At 35.5% G+C, this 16900-nt stretch overlaps 1 pseudogene; it reads right to left on the bottom strand.

Annotated features, from left to right (window-relative positions):
• Positions 1–995: 995 nt before the first annotated feature.
• LOC121026803 (60S ribosomal protein L7-like) lies at positions 996–1743 on the bottom strand (annotated as a pseudogene).
• Between the last annotated feature and the right edge of the window lie 15157 nt (positions 1744–16900).

Genomic DNA, 16900 nt, shown 5'->3' with positions numbered 1-16900 from the left:
GATGAAGTCATCTAGACCTGGGGTCATTTTTGTAAGAATGTTTTTAGTAGCGGATTTAATTTCTTTACTTGATACCAAGTAATTCAGGCTCTCTGTGTGTTTTCATCTTCCTGTAGTTTTATTTGATGAATTTTTGCAATTCATTCAAATACTCTAATTTACAACTAAAAAGTGGTTTATAATCACTCATCTTTTTTGATGCAGCTAGAAACAATGTAAATATTAGTATATTACCTTTTGTCATCTCTGATTTTGTTGTTTTATTCATTCTAATACTTTTTTCCTTACTTTGTCTTGCTAGGGGTTAATTTTATTAGTATTTTCAAAGGTTTAGGGTTTAGTGGCTCCTGGGTGGCTCAGTCGGTTGGGTGGCCGGCCTAATACAACTCAGATCATGATTTTGCGGTCAGTGAGTTTGAGCCCCATGTCGCTCTGTGTCCTGGGTGCTCAGAGCCTGGAGCCTGCTTCGGATTCTGTGTCTACCTCTCTCTGCTTGCCCATTCCCTGCTTGCTCTCTGTCTGTCTGTCTCTCTCACAAAAATAACAAACAATTAAAAAAGTTTAGGGTTTCTATTTTTGAATGTTTGAGTTATATTTTATTGATTTATTATTTTTCTTTTATATTTTTAGATTTGATTCACTTTTCTCTTTCCAACTTGAAAGAAAAGCATACATAATTTATTCTTAAGCTTTCTGTTTTCCTATATGGGCATTTAAAGTTGCAAATATGTTCCTGATCTTAGAGGAAAAGCTTTCTCAGCTTTTCACTTCTGAATATGATATAAGCTGTGGACTTGTCATATATGGTGTTTATTATGTTGATATAAGTTTTCTCTTTATACCCATTTGGTTGAGAATTTTTATCATAAATAGATGTTGAATTTTGTCATGTTCTTTTTTTATTGAGATGATCTATAGATCTTTTTTTTTTTTTTCAATTTGAAAGTAGTTGTTGATTAGCTGACCAGATTATAAAAATAATCATAGCAGATACCTCAGTTCATCCTAATAATCTTACTGGTCTGATCTTCCCTGTGCCAGCATCTTTACCTTCTACAAAATGAGTGGTCTTTTTCTTTATTCTCCCACAAGGAGAAGATAATTTGAAGGACCATAAGAAGTTGTTTGCTTTTTTGATATGTTTTTTTAACAGTATAGATCTTATGAATCAGGTCCTCTGTGCAGATGATGCCGTTTTTACCAAGAGATCATGCAATCAATGTGTTATTTGTCAGGGAAATTGGCTTCTTGTTGATTTTGCCATAACCACACTTGTAAATCAATTCATTCACTCACTACATGTTTGGGTAACCCCGTTGCTCTATATGGTTCCATAATCCTTAGCATGTTAACTGAAGCCTCTTTGAACTTAACACAGGTGCCATTGAATATCTGGTGAAGGTGAAGAAGCTGCAACACCTTTTGAACCTTTGGACTCAACACTATCGATAGCTGTAAGGTCCTGATGACAAATGCCAATTTGGGTTCCCCAAGTACATAGAGGTTGCCAGCTTTTCTTGCCATCCTAGCCAGTTGAATCTCAGTTGTGTACATTTGCCTATGTTCCTTGTGGTGACGCTTAGCTTTTTCACAGATGAGCTTCTTCATTTCCTTTTGAAGCATCTTTTGGGCATACTTCCTTCTCAGACACTTGATCTTCAACTCTGTGAAATCCCTTCCCTTTTTCTTAAGGGTTTCTGGCATAGCAGGAACCTTCTTTTTCTTCTCTCTACCATCCTCCATGGTTCTATCTGGAAAAAAAAGAGATGACCATGCAGTTTTTATCCTACATTTTGTTAATGTGGTGTATCACATTAACTGATTTGCAGATGGTGAATCATCCCTGCATCTCTGGAATAAATCTTACTTGGTCAGGGTACATGATTATTTAAATAGTTGAATTCATTTTGCTAATATTTTGTTAAGGATTTTTGCATATCTGTTTTTAAGGAATGTCAGCCTATAATTTTCATTTCTTGTCATATCCTTGTCTGATTTTGGTATCATAATCACTGGCCTCATAAAATGAATTTGGATGAGTTCCCTCCTCTTCTGTATTTTTGGAAGAGTTTGAGAAGGATTGGTATTTATTCTTCTTTAAATGTTATGTAGAATCACAAGTGAGGCTTTCTGGTCTTGGACTGTAATTTGTTGGGAGGTTTTTGAATGCTGTTTAATCTCCTTACTAGTAATCAGTCTGTTCAAATGAGTTTGGATAAGTTCCCTCCTCTTTGTGTTTTCGGAAGAGTTTGAAATTTGCATTTATTCTTTTTTAAATGTTTGGTAGAATTCACCAGTGAAGTCTTCTGGTCCTGGAATTTAATTTGTTGGGAAATTTTTGAATGCTGATTCAATCTCTTTACTAGTAATCTATCTGTTAAATTTTTCTACTTCATCATGATTCAGTCTTGGTAGGTTGTATGTGTCTAGGAATGTATCCATTTCTTCTGAGTTGTCTAATTTAGTGTATAATTATTTGTAGTAGGCTTTTATGATCCTTCGTACTTCTGTGGTATTACATGTAAATCTCTTTAATTTCTGTTTTTATTTTTTGGATCCTCTCTTATTTTCTTCGTGAGTGAAAATGGATGAACTTCAAGGGTATTATGCTAAATGAAGTAAATTAGAGAAAGACAAATGCTGTATGATTTTTTTTTTAATGTTTATTTATTTTGGGAGAGAGAGAGAAAGTGAAAGAGGGGCTGAGAGAGAGGGAGATAGAGAACCTGAAGCAGGCTTCACACTGTCACACTAGAGCCTGATGCAGGGTTCGATTCCACGAACCATGAGATTTTGACTTGAGCCAAAATCAAGGGCCAGATGCTCATCCAGCTGAGCCACCCAGGCACCCATGTATGATGTCTCTTAATGTAGAGTCTTAAAACAAACAAGTAAACAAAAAAACCTAATAGGTGGAACAGATTAGTGGTTGCCAGAGCCAGGGGTTTTAGGGTGGGAGAAATGGGTGAAATCTTTATTTTTAATTTAAATTGTTTAAATTTGTTTTTAATGTTTGTTAATTTTTTGAGAGAGAGAGAGAGTGCGCACGCACACACACAGGCCAGGGATGGGGAGCCAGAGAGAGAGAGGGAGATGCAAAATCAGAAGCAGGTTCAAGGCTCTGAGCAGTCTGCACAGAGCCTGATGCGGGGCTCAAACCCATGAACCATGAGATCATGACCTGAGCTGAAGTTGCACAATTAATCAGCTGAGCCACCCAGCTGCCCCAGTAAATTGTTTAAATAAAATAAGTGAATTGACTTTAGGATTAAAGTATTACAAAATAGCACAACAAATTATTACTCTAAGTCTCAAAAATAAAGCTACAAACAGGTCTCTAAATCTTGCTTTTTAGCTATATCTCACAAATGTTCTTTCCTCACAAATGTTGAAATGTTTTAATTCAAAGTTTTATAATTTGTTTCAATTTTTCTTTGTTTCTTGCATCTTTTAGAGAAATATTTAATTTCCAGGAAATTAGGAAGTTTCTTTTGTGCACTTGCATGTTCTTGTTCTGGTTTTAAGTAATTCCTAACTTTGACTATGGTTAGTCGGCATACTTTAAATAATTTAAATTCTTTGAAGTTTGTTGATTCCTCCATTATGACATATTGCCAATGTTACTAAATATTTAATTTGTACTTAAATATAAATCTTCATTGTGAAGTGTGGTATGCTAAATATGTGAAATACAATTCTGTTTATGTAATCAATATTTTTACTTATGTTCCATGTCCTTAACAGCTTCTTGATGAATTGCTAACGCTATGTTGAAGTCTTTTGTAGTGATGATACATGTGTTTCTTAAGTTATATGAATTTTTGCTTTATGTATTTGAGGTCATGTTAAAAGATTCACACAAGTTTGAGATTAAAAAAATTTTTTTTTTAATGTTTCATTTATTTTTGAGACAGAGACAAAGTGTGAGCAGTGGAGGGGCAGAGGGAGAGAGAGAGGGAGACACAGAATTGAAAGCAGGCTCCAGGCTCTGAGCTATCAGCCCAGAGCCCCACCTGAGGGTCGAACTCATGAGCCAGGAGATCATGACCTGAGCTGAAGTCAGGCACTCAACAGACTGAGCCACCTAGGTACCCCACACAAATTTGAGATTTTGATAGCCTCCTTTATCTTTATGAATAGTATTTCTTATGTCCACTAATGATTTTTAAAGTCTACTTGTTGGGAAATTAATATAGCTAACTCAAGTTTCTGTTAGCTATTGTTAATCACCTTTTCCCAAAAACCTTGAAATATGAACTGTCGATTTTGCTTCCTGAAAGGATGCCTCTTTTTCAATACCACAAATGCTTCCTCTCTGTGGTTTTGAACATAAAGGAGTATGTTTCCCCAAAGGGCTAACTTGGCAAAGTAGAAACACAACTTGAGAATGAAGGAGATCGGAGGTTAATGTTTCTCTAAAGGTGTAAGTTTTGGGGATTCAGACAAATCTTTTCCAGTCCATGGAATTTGTGCATTTGTTGCTGCTGCTTCTCTTCTATTAAGACAGAAACTCTGTGAAGAAAATTGGTCTTTTCCACTGACGCTGTAGCCCTCAGTACTTAGAACTGTACCTTGCCAAGTTGGAATTACAGAAATATCTATATGATGAAATGGAATTCAATTTCTCTTGCCAACAGTTCTCTGAGGAAGGTTCTATTATTTCCATTTTGCTAGTAATAGAATCGAGTGTGAAAAAGGTTAAGTAACTTTCTTAAGGTGAATAAATTAAAGAGCATAATCAGAGGGAGGCTTGTCTGATAACACAAGAGAGGGCCTCACACTAGTCTCTTCAGTGGCGGGGAACCTTAGGTGACAGACAATGTGGTAATGTGGAGGCTCATGCCCCAGAGTCCCATTTATAGACCATTTTGCCCCTGTGATTTGGGGCAAGTTACCTAACCTCTCTCTGCCTCTGTTGTCTTGATTTGTAACTAAGGATGAGAGTACCTATCTCACTGAATTGTTTCAGGAATTAAGTCTGTTAGTAACCTAGAGGATATTTATTACTTGTAAGGCAGGTTCACTTTTGTCCCCCCCCCCAGGTAGTATTAGATCCAAATGTAGAGGAAACAGAGAAGTTATCTTCTTGGATTGCTCTCACCTTCTCTAAATTTTGTGCATGCACTTTTAGACTCATATTTTCTATTTTTCTTACATTACAGGAAGGGAGACATTCTTTTTTACAGTGTACATTTTTTCTTCTAGGGATCTTGACTCTTCATTTAGTCTCAGACTTTAGGGATGGATTTTCCCATTTCTTCCATGACCCGTCTCTCCCTTTCTCCTGGATCTTTCCCATCAGCATTTATATATGTTAAAAATCTGTCTTCTCTTTAAAAACTCTGCATATATTTTTAAACAACCAACACTGTAAACTCAAGAAAATTGGTTATACTTTGAGTCTCTGTTTCCTAATTCCTACTTATTTAAACCATCTTACCCCTTGATTTCCATACTTTATCTGTTAATCATCTTCAGTACAGTTTTTAAATGTTGGAATTTCTAAAGGATAGATAATCTCTTCTGATTGAATATCAGTAGCTCTCAAACTTGGTTGAGCATTAGTGTCTCCCTAGAAATTTAAGAAAACTTGCTGATAGCCACACATCTCCCTCAGAGACTGTGATTTAATTAGCACGGCTGGATTTTAGTGTATTGCTTTTTTAAAATTCATGAAGTTATTCTAATGTTTAGCCAAGTCAGTACTTGAAACTCTCTCTCCAGTTGATTTCATTTATAGATGTAACTTAATTTACTATATATGAGTAACAAACCTCTCTATTTATATTTTAGATTTGGGGAACTTTTCAGCATGTGGATATTGGAGTTTTCAGGAAATCTGAGATCTTGAACAGACCACCTATGTCATACTAACAGTATATAGCTTAGTGTAAAAAAACTGAGGAGTGTTTCAGCCATGCTAGAGATAGGTCTAGCAGTCATCTTTATGCATCATTTTCCCTGAGCCCAACTTACTTGATGTTTGGAACTTGATACAGAATGCAGCTCGAAAATGGTTGCCTTACAATAGGAAGAAAGAAGGAACCCTAGAGAAAGGGAGAGCTCTATGACTGGAAGAGACCAAAAGGGAAGGTTTCAAGCAAGCAAATTACAGAGAGTGAAAAACTGGAAATCTTTTCTTTTTTTTTTTTCCCCTTTCTTACTGAAAGCTTGTCACCTTAATCTCTCAAACTCATTTCTGTTTCTTAGGTTATCATGATATGAAAGCTTAGCAACCATACAGATAAAATAAGACTGGTGTAAACTGTTTCTGGAGGTTTCAATTTGTCCGCAAAAATATTTCTGGCAGGGTTATAGTGAAGGGAAAATGAGTTACTAAGTGTGAATGAATCTAATAGAGTGCTTGACAGAGAGCATAGGCTTGCCAAAGTAAATTTGCCTTTCTCGAAGAAATATCTATGGACAGCCCCTCTCTGCTGATCTTTTCACCAGTAAATTTTAAAATCTTGTAATTTATGTCTCCTGTGCATACCAGAGAACTATAAAGTTTCCTCTTCTTTTCCCTCTTCAAGTACTTGTGAAGGATGCCTTAATTTGTCATATAGATTCATACACAGTAAATAATGGGAGATAAAGAATTTTCAGAAACATATATCAGATAACAGTTTTCCTCTGCCATGAATTGAAGTTCATTAAATTTTAATATAGTTCCATTACTGCTGATGTTTACAACGTTGTTTTTCATAAGCCTCCCTCTTTGAGAGTGCCAACTCACTAATTAAATATGTTCATTCCAGTTATGTGTTCTTTCCTAAACAGTACAAAAGAAAATTCTCTATACTGTCATTATGACGCAGAATAATTCACATTTCTTCCAGGGGAAGAAAACTTCTCAAATGTTTTATTCTCCCCTCAGAACCAGGCTAAAACCTTGACATTCCTAAATCAGGGTAAATTTTTTGTAGTGAATATAATACCGTGTTTCTGCTAATTAACTGTTACCAAAAAAATTGGGGGATAGATTTTAAAGTTAACAAAAAATCTAGTTTAAACTAACAGCTAAATATAAATAACTGTCATTTAGCATTTGTTTCCGTATTGCTGTAAAAATAGTACAAATACATATGTAACCAAGCAATTAAAAGAAACCTTCTTCTCAGTAAATATTAAACCCATATTTAAAAAAAGAAAAAAGAGTTGGGGGAGGGACACAAAGAGAGGGAGAGGGATTCCAAGCAGGTTTCATGCCACCAGCACAGAGCCAGACATAGGGGTTTGAACCCACGAAATTGTGAGACAATGACCTGAGCTAAAATCCTGTGTCGCACACTTAACCGACTGAGACACCCAGACACCCCAACACTAAACCCATATTATTTAAAAGTAAAAATAAAGTTTCTGGCTTGATTTTTAGTAAATTTGGAATTAACTAGTCCTGTTGAATGTTGTTGAATGTAGGTTGGGAGAGGATTCTGTAAACAAGGTGAAATTAAATGCAGATCCTGTGATCATTTGAAATAGCATTTCTAGGTTACTGATGAATCAATTAGCTGATCCCAAACACTCAGGTGGTCATAACTCTTAATCATGATGTAAGCTAACCCAATTTTAACCAGTTATCTATTTGATTGCTGACTTACTGATAAAAATATGCTTAACAAATGAATTGCTTTTGTTTCTCTAAGCCACTTTCCCTAAAGTATCTATTGTTAAGTCATTGAGAAGATAAAAATAAATTTATACTAATCATCAAATTCAATCACTTACTTACACAGAAAAGTGAAGTGATTTTTCCAAGATCTCACAGCAGTTTATGGACAAAGCTGGAACAGAAGTTGATGCCTAAATCTAATCAAATACAGTGTTGTATGTAATAAAGATTCCTATAAATTATTGTAGAAAGGAAGGAAAGAAGTTGGGGAGCTATGACTTCAATTTTTTTTTCAAATTTATTCTCCTTAAATTTAAATCCTTAAATATATCCCTCCTATTGAGTCACTTCTTCTGCATTTTTGATAAAGCAGAAGTATTACTTTATGTATAAATTTAAGGATTAATAAATTCTTGGTTCTATTTTTTGATATTGTATACAGATGGAAGTTTGTCATATTTAAAAACATTGAAGTCCTAACATTTTCAATACAGAATTTTCACCAAATTAAGATTTATAATCAGTAGGGTCTTAAAGAATATAGTTACATTTGTATAAATTTATCATAAAATCACTGAATAAATGTGACTAGAGTTTTGAAGGCTTATGAAGATGACGGCTTATATACATTCCTATTTTTCAAGCATTCCAAATGCTTTTTATTTTAAGAAACACAGTTATTAAAAAACTAAAATGTGAATTCTATTTAGATAAATGTTAGAGTTACCACTTGCATGAAAATTTTTTTTTTTCTGGTGCATAATTTTAGACTGAGGATAATGTTTGTATTTAAATTGTAAGAGAAATTTGGGGTGCCTGGGTAGCTCATTCACTGGGGTGTCTGACTTTGGGTCAGGTCATGATCTTGTGGGTTTGTGAGTTTGAGCCCCCCATCGGGGTCTGCACTGGTGGTACAGAGCCTGCTTGGAAATCTCTCACTGTGTTTTTGTCTCTCTCTGCCCCTTCCTCACTTGTGCTGTCTCTTGTGGTAGAGACCCTTCCCTAAGGAAGGGGGAAAAAAAAAACCTTAAGGCAACCTGTTTATACGTGTAGATGACAACATCCCTCATGACGTTGTAACGTGAGACCACCAATCAGACTACATGTTGGTATGTTACCATATATGGGAGACGAAGTGGAAAAAAAAAACACCAAAAACTGCACCATGTGGCATTCGGGGCTCAGTTCTTCTGGTATGAACCCAACTGAGTGTTGCTGGCAGGAATAAAGTTGCTTCCTGGAAAGAGAAGCCTTGGTGTCACGATTGAGCAAGAATCCTGCTACACTCCCGCAAAATAAACAAAAAATTATAAGAGAAATTTGATTGCACATAGCTTTTTTTTTTTTTTTGGTACTTGTATCAACCTGATTCCACAAGTTGTAGAACATGGTAATTATATATGGCACAAGCTTTGATGTATACATTATTGGACCTTAATATGTGCAATTGTAGTTGAAGTTAATAATTATGTGATGAAAATCAAAGTGTAGTTTGAACTTTTGACAACTTACTCAACTATAGTAAAATACAGTTCAAATGTTTTTTTAAAGTAAATTATTTTAGAGGCAATGTCAATCATCATGGGAACCACAAATACTCTTGCTTGAAAACATCTAGTCACTCTAGTGTGGGTTTCATTTTTGTGTGCTTGTCTAACTCTGCCTTACCTAAATAAGGAGCTTAATTTGATAACCTTAATTATGACCTTGTCAGCAATTTTTGCATTGACCTCTTTTAAAAATTCTGAATACCAACTGAATTGAAATAAATTCCCCACATATTTTAATGTATTTCTCTGTATTTTTTGACTCTTTAACGTTACATATAAAGTATTAAAGTCTAGGGGAGAAACTATTATTCTGAGAACACATTTTTTTCCTTTATTGCCCTTGAGTAGGAGAAGGTGCATGTTGAAAATAGGCTGTGACCTAGGTTGCCCTCAGCCCTCTTCCTCCTCCCATACTTCCCTCCCTTCGTGCCTGCCCTCCCACAGTATTCTTCTAAATTAAACTGTTCATTAGCACTATTGCAACCTTTGAATCCTTTGTTTTTTAACACAACATTTATAATATGAGTTCCCTTTTGAATTGTCAGCAAAATTTTGAGAATTAAGACTTTGACAATTGAAAGCTTTCTTGTAAAACCAAGCCTGACTTCAACGCAGTTCATATTGGCACAGTTGGTTGATATTTGATATTTTTCATAAGCCTGATTTGCCCAAATGCTTCTCTTATTTCTAAGTGTGTGTCCTCCAGTTTTGCACAGATAGAAAATTTCTAATATCTTAGGAATAGGGAATTTGCTTTTAAATAGAGTGGATATAGTGAAGCCTGTTTTTCAAACACGTTGCTGTTTTCACATTTGAATTTATGGCAGTTGACAATTAGTTAATGGAATAAGTACCTGAGGGCATCCTTCTGTAACACAAAAAGGAAAAGAAACCAGAGGTGAAATAAACACAAAAGGAAATAAATGTTTTATGGGCTGGTTATAAAGACATGACTTTAATACTGGTGTATATAGTTTTGGAGAACTCTAGTGGGACAAGAAACAAATTGTGTATCTAGTGAAAAACTTTGCCTGGTTGGCCCTTTTCCTTTCAGGACACTCTGTAGGTTTCATCTTCTTAAAAAGAGCAAGTTATCAACATGTACTGCCTTTAGAGTTGCTCAGACATCCCTTAATTATGAGTTACTTTTATCCAAACTCATTTTCTAACTCTTAAATCTCACTGTCATCAAGAAAATAAAATCAAAAGTTGGAAGTAAGAAAGATATTTGTTTTGCGAATGTAAGTTGAACACTTGGCTCAAGTTAAAGGCAATAAAATGTTCTCTTTCTTGCTAGTCATGACACATACCTAAATTAGGGGAAGTCTTTTAAAATGATTATATAACATACTCCATTAGAGCACTTTTGAGTTATTTTATTCTTACATAGTATTTGAAAGATAGTTTACGGTTTTATTTTAGCACATGTTAATGCAAAGTATGTGAATGATCCAGCAGGAAAAATATCAAAGTGATGGAAAACTTAGATAAAAAGTCAGTGGTAGAGTTACCATTGTGAATTCCATTAATATATATATGTACATATATATATATATGTATTTATTTATTTATTTATTTATTTATTTATTTATTTATTGACTGGAAATTTACATCTGACATTTAAAACCGTGGTTAGAATTGGCTATGTACATTACCCTTGAAAAGTCTGTCCCAAGTCAAAGCAGGAAGGAAAAAAAGATAAATTGCTTAGAAATGTTTTTCACTTAACTAAAAACTCAATCACAATTTTAGGAATAAAATTCAACTGCTAAATTTACTTGGGAAAAATTTACAAAGAGTACAGATTCTAAGCTGTATCTAACTATAAATCTGGGTAAGGAATTAGAATTGTGTTTGTGATGTAAGCAATCAATTATTATTTGTACAGTTTTCCCTCTCAAGGAAAATTTTTCACCTGACATTCATCATATGTCTAGAAGTACCAGTTTGCAGAATGTTGGAGAATTTAGAGAATTCAAAAGGTCAGCCATCCTCACTTGTGAGAGTACTATGTTTATGAAATTATATGCAAGAAAGGATACTGCACTCTTGTGAATCTCCCAAAAGAAAACATCAGGGCAGAAGCCATAACACAGTTAACTAAATGATCACTTATAAGACCAACTTTCCTTGGGGCGCCTGGGTGGCGCAGTCGGTTAAGCGTCCGACTTCAGCCAGGTCACGATCTCGCGGTCCGGGAGTTCGAGCCCCGCGTCAGGCTCTGGGCTGATGGCTCAGAGCCTGGAGCCTGTTTCCGATTCTGTGTCTCCCTCTCTCTCTGCCCCTCCCCCGTTCATGCTCTGTCTCTCTCTGTCCCAAAAATAAATAAATGTTGAAAAAAAAAATAAAAAAAAAAATTAAAAAAAAAAAGACCAACTTTCCTTAATAACTGTAGGAATTTGGACCTCCCCTCTATGGTATCAAAGGATCTTGGTGTTAGAATTTGTTTTACTTCTACTAAAACTTAAATTCATACTCTGTGATATGTTAATTGTCTCATAGGGTTCTGGTCTGTGACTTGTTAGTGACAGGAATATGTAAATTAAAAATAGTGTCATTTGAAAATGGAAAATATGTGGAAACATTTATCATATTTCTTGGAGTTTTGTTCCTGAGAGGTCTTTAGGTTTTTCACTTATCTCCTCAGAAGGTCCACTTTTTAAGTCATGCCTCATCCCTGAGGGACAATAGAACGTGTTAAGAACATGTTACTTGTTACCATTTTACACATTTCATTCATTATCAGATGTTTTATTTGACTTTAATATAGAAGCACTCACAGCTCTGTGGTTCTGAGTATTCTAAGAGGAAAGAAATAAAGTAAAAAGGAAATAAGTATCATGGCTTTTTCCTGAGTCACTACTGAAATAAAATCATACTAAGTTTTGCAGTTCTCTTTTGCCCCAGAATGACTTTTTCTTTACCATGTAAAAAATGCCAACACGATAACTGAAATAAATATGAAATGATATTGTCTCCAAAATAGTAATTATGGTGGCCTACTTTTAAAGAAGTAGAAAAATAAAGGTCACCAGGGTGACCTGGATGGCACCTAGGTGCCTCAGTTGGTTGAGCGTCTGACTCGGGATTTTGGCTGAGGTCATGATCCCAAGATTGTGGGATCAAGCCCTATGGAGGGCTCTGTGCTGAGCGTAGATTCTGCTTGGGAGTTTCTCTCCCTCTCTTTCCTCTCTCTCCCTCTCTCTCCCTCTCTGTCTCCCTCCCTTCCCCTCCCTCCCCCACCTTCTCCCTCTCTCTGCCTCTCCCTCTGACCCTCCCCCACTTGTGCTCTCTAAAATAAATTAAAAAAAAAATAGTACTCTACACTCAAAAGCAGTATTTGAGTGATGAAAACATTGGGTAAGTTTGGTTTCATAGTTGGTACATGTTACCATTGAGCTCTGCATTATCAACTTGGTTCATTGTAGTCACGTAGAGTTTTCAATAATTAAAGATTACACCCTCATCTCACTGCCCTTCCATCAGCCTCCTCAATAGTATAGAGAAGCTAGAGATTAAAAAACGCAACAGCTCATGGGAGAAACATCTTGTAGTCCTCTTAGTATGAATTGGTAGCTTATTTGTCCGTAAACAGGATAGCAGTCTTCATTTATTAAAAAAAAAACATTACCTGTTCTGTCTAACACTCCTGGTTGACTTGAGTGTTTTATGTCTTAGGCTCAGATCATCAGTAGCTTAAATTGCCCAGCAAATTAGTAAGTAAGGATCTCCATGCCTTAAGGAATATAATAATGCCTCCTGGAGTAAGATGTTAGCAAAGTGATTCCTGAGTATTTTGAACTTGGAGTACTCCATTTGCTGTTTTAACGTAGTGAGTGGATAAGAGTAAGACTGCATTTCTTTAGTCATGCAGACTTTATAAAACCCCTAATATGTACGCAATGTTGTGCTAGGTGTCAGGGATATAGCTCTTTGGCAAGATAAAGTCAATTTCTTTAAGAGGAAAAAGAAGAAAAGTAAAATATACTGAAAACTAAGAGCAAATGAAAATATTCACTCCTCATTTACTGACAAAAAAGTTAAGAGTAACAAAATAGTCAAGAAGATTGGCTGTAAGAACGTGGTTATGAGGGAGAAGGACATGTATTTAGCCTTCCACTTTAGAAAAATCAATTCTCTGGAAGTGTTAAGGTCTTCACTCTGGCCGGACACTGAAGAGAAAGGGAAACTGAATGAGAATTGTATAAGTGAAGTTATAGCAGAACTCTAGAAGAATACTGGAGGTCAAAGACTCATGCTTCTTCTTTACATGCCTATAAGTAATGTTTCCAAGGAAGTTCCTTCTGAATGTTAGTTTGGAAAATTTAGTTCTTTTTTGATTTATATACAGGCAGTATTTTTTTGCATTTTTCTATGATAGATAAAATAAGTAGTGTTGCTGCCGTGGCATACATTGTCCCTGCATCTAAACTGAATACCAGTAGGCATTAATACAGTATCACTAGAAAATGTCAGTAATTAGGTAGGATATAAGACTGTGTGGAAGGTATAGTTGGGAGTTCTTTGCTGATCTGTGCCTCTACCATTAACCTGAAAAAAATAAGACTACTGGTTATTTTGCTAGCAAAAATGGGTTTTATTCAGGAATAGCAGAGAATTGGAATTTGCGACAATCAAGCTAAGGTAAGGCCATACCCAAGTCTGCAGAGCAAAGAAGAGGAATGTTCCTTTATAGAGGCAAGGAGGAAGTAGGGAAGGCTGTGATACACTAAAAGTCCAGTGAAGCCAACTACGGGTTTACAATATAGTGGCTTTTCATTGGCTGAGTTGTGACCGTCTTTCATTGGGCTGGGCTGTTGCCAAGGGAGGAAGGAAGAATAGCATCCTTCTACCTGCTGGAATAGTGAAGTAGTATCCACATGCAAGGTTCATATTTTCCTTTTGGGTGTGTGATTGACTAATAGTGGTAGGGCATGAGAGCTCTCTCTGTTGGCCTGTTGACGACTCCATTGTAAGTGAGGCTTCCAGTACAATTTTTCTCATTGAAAAATAATTGGCAGTGAACTATTGAAGTTTATTTTATTTTTTTTATTTTTATTTATTTATTTTTTTTAACATTTATTTATTTATTTTTGAGACAGAGACAGAGCATGAACAGGGGAGGGTCAGAGAGAGAGGGAGACACAGAATCCGAAACAGGCCCCAGGCTCTGAGCTGTCAGCACAGAGCCCGACACGGGGCTCGAACTCACGGACTGTGAGATCATGACCTGAGCCGAAGTCGGATGCTTAACCGACCAAGCCACCCAGGCGCCCCTTGAAGTTTATTTTAAAATGAATGTTCTGTAGCCAAAAGGCAAAGATGGGAAAATTAGAAGTTACATTATTTAAATATTTTAATGTGTTGTTCTCTGCATTGTGGGCCTGTTTCTAGTATTGTGTTTGTTTTCTGCATTCCACATGCAAGTGAAATCACATGGTATTTCTCTTTCTCTGTCTGATTTATTTCACTTAGCATAATACTCTTTAGGTCTGTCCATGTTGTTGCAAATGGCAACATCTCATTTGTTTTTATCGCTGAATAATATTCCATTTTATATATATATACACACCACAGCTCCATTCCTCTACCACTGGACACAAGTTGCTTTCATATCCTGGCTATTGTAAATCGTGCTGCAGGAAACACAGGGCTGTATATATCTTCAAAATAGAGTTTTCATTTTGGGGGGATAAATATGCAGCAGTGGAATTACTGGATCATATGATTTTTCTTTTTCTTTTTAATTTTTGACTTTTTAATTTTTATTTTTTTAATTTTTTTTTTTTTTTTTTTACTGTTTATTTTTGAGAGAGAGACAGAGTGCGAGCGGGGGAGGAGCAGAGAGAGAGGGAGACACAGAATCCAAAGCGGGCTCCAGGCCCCGAGCTGCCAGCACAGACCCCAACACAGGGCTCAAACCCACAGACCGTGGGATCATGAGCTGAGCTGAAGTTGGATGCTTAACCAGCTGAGCCACCCAGGTGCCCCTGGATCATATGTTTTTTTCAAATGTTAAGTTTTCAAGAATCCTCCATTCTGTTTCCAAGGTGGCTGCACCAATTTGCATTCCCACCAAAAGGTCTGAGGGTATCCTTATCTCCACATCCTCACCAACATATTGTTATTTGTTGTCTTTCTGATACTAGCCATTTTGTCATGACTAAGGTGATCTCATTGGGGGTTTGATTTGCATTTCCCTTTTAATTAGTGATGTTGAACATCTTTTTTATGTCTGTTGGCCATTTGTTTCTCTTCTTTGGAAACATCTCTTCAGGTCCTATGCTCATTTTTAAAACAGATTATTATTATTTCTTATGTTCTGTTGTAGGTGTTTCTTATATATTTTGGATATTAATCTTTTATTGGATATAACATTTGCAAGTATCTTCTCTGATTCAGTAGGTTGCCTTTGTTTTGTTGATGGTTTCTTTCACTGTGCAAAAGCTTTTTACTTTGATGTAGTCCTATTAATTTATTTTTGTTTCTGTTTCCTTTTTCTGAGGAGACCTGTCTAGTAAGAAGTTGCCATGGGTAATGTCAAAGAGATGAATGCTTGTGTTTTCCTTAAAGAATTTGATGGCTTCAGGTCTCATATTTAGGTCTTTAAATCCTTTTGAATTTATTTTTTGTGGGTGGTGTAAGAAATTAGTTCATCTTCATTATTCTGAATGTAGCTGTCCAGTTTTTCCAGCACCATTTATTGAAGAGACATTTTCCATTATACATTCTTGCCTCCTTTGTCATAGATTAATCATATAAGCATAGGTTTATTTCTAGGCTGTCTATTGTGTTCCATTGATCTCTAGGCCAGTTTTTGTGTTGGTACAATACTGTTTTGATTACTACAACTTTGTAGTGTACCTTGAAATCAGGAATTGTGATACGTGCAGCTTTTTCTTCCTCAAGATTGATTTGCCTATTTAGGTGTTTTGATTCGGCTTCTGTGGTTTCATACAACTTTTAGGATTATTTATTGCAGTTTTGTGAAAAATACTATTGATATTTTGATTGGATTTGTGTTGACTCTATAGATTGCTTTGGGTAGTATGGAGACTTAATCTTTGAATCGGTAAGTGTGGAATATCTTTCCATTTGCTTGTGTCTGCAGTTTATTTTTATCAGTGTCTTAAAATTTTCAGTATACAGACCTTTTATCTCCTTGGTTAAATTTATTTCTAGGTATTTTATTCTTGGTACTATTGTAAATGACATTGTTTTCTTAATTTCTCTTTCTCATACTTTATTACTATATAGAAATGAAATACATCTCTGTATATTAATTTTGCATTCTGGAGCTTTACTGAAATGTATTAAATTCAATAGTTTTTTGGTGGAATCTCTAGGACTTTCTATAATATATTGTCATATCATCTACAAATAGTGACAGTTTACTTCCCCACCAGCTTGGATGCCTTTTATTTCTTGTCGGATTGCTGTGGCCAGAAGTTTCAGTATTAGGTTGAACAAAAGAACTATTCGTGCCTTCTTTTATACGTTTGTTTTTATGTATCCTGATTATAAAATAAAATCACATACTTTGTTGAAATGTGATAAAATACAGACAGAAGTGAAGTTAAAAAATGATTTTGAATTCCAGGACATATAAACAGTCGTCGTATGTATTTTTGAGAGCTACCTTTAAAAGTTTGACAGGCACCCCAAACAGCACACATTAGAAACACTTTGGATCCATCTGCATAAGTGAGATTCATCTGTGTACAAATGGTCTTCATTA

This window comes from Herpailurus yagouaroundi, unplaced genomic scaffold (assembly GCF_014898765.1).
Source record: "Herpailurus yagouaroundi ecotype Mexico unplaced genomic scaffold, PumYag 162502, whole genome shotgun sequence".
Lineage (NCBI taxonomy): Eukaryota > Metazoa > Chordata > Mammalia > Carnivora > Felidae > Herpailurus > Herpailurus yagouaroundi.
Note: the sequence above shows the minus strand (reverse complement) of the source record. Positions and strands in the feature narration are given on the sequence as shown.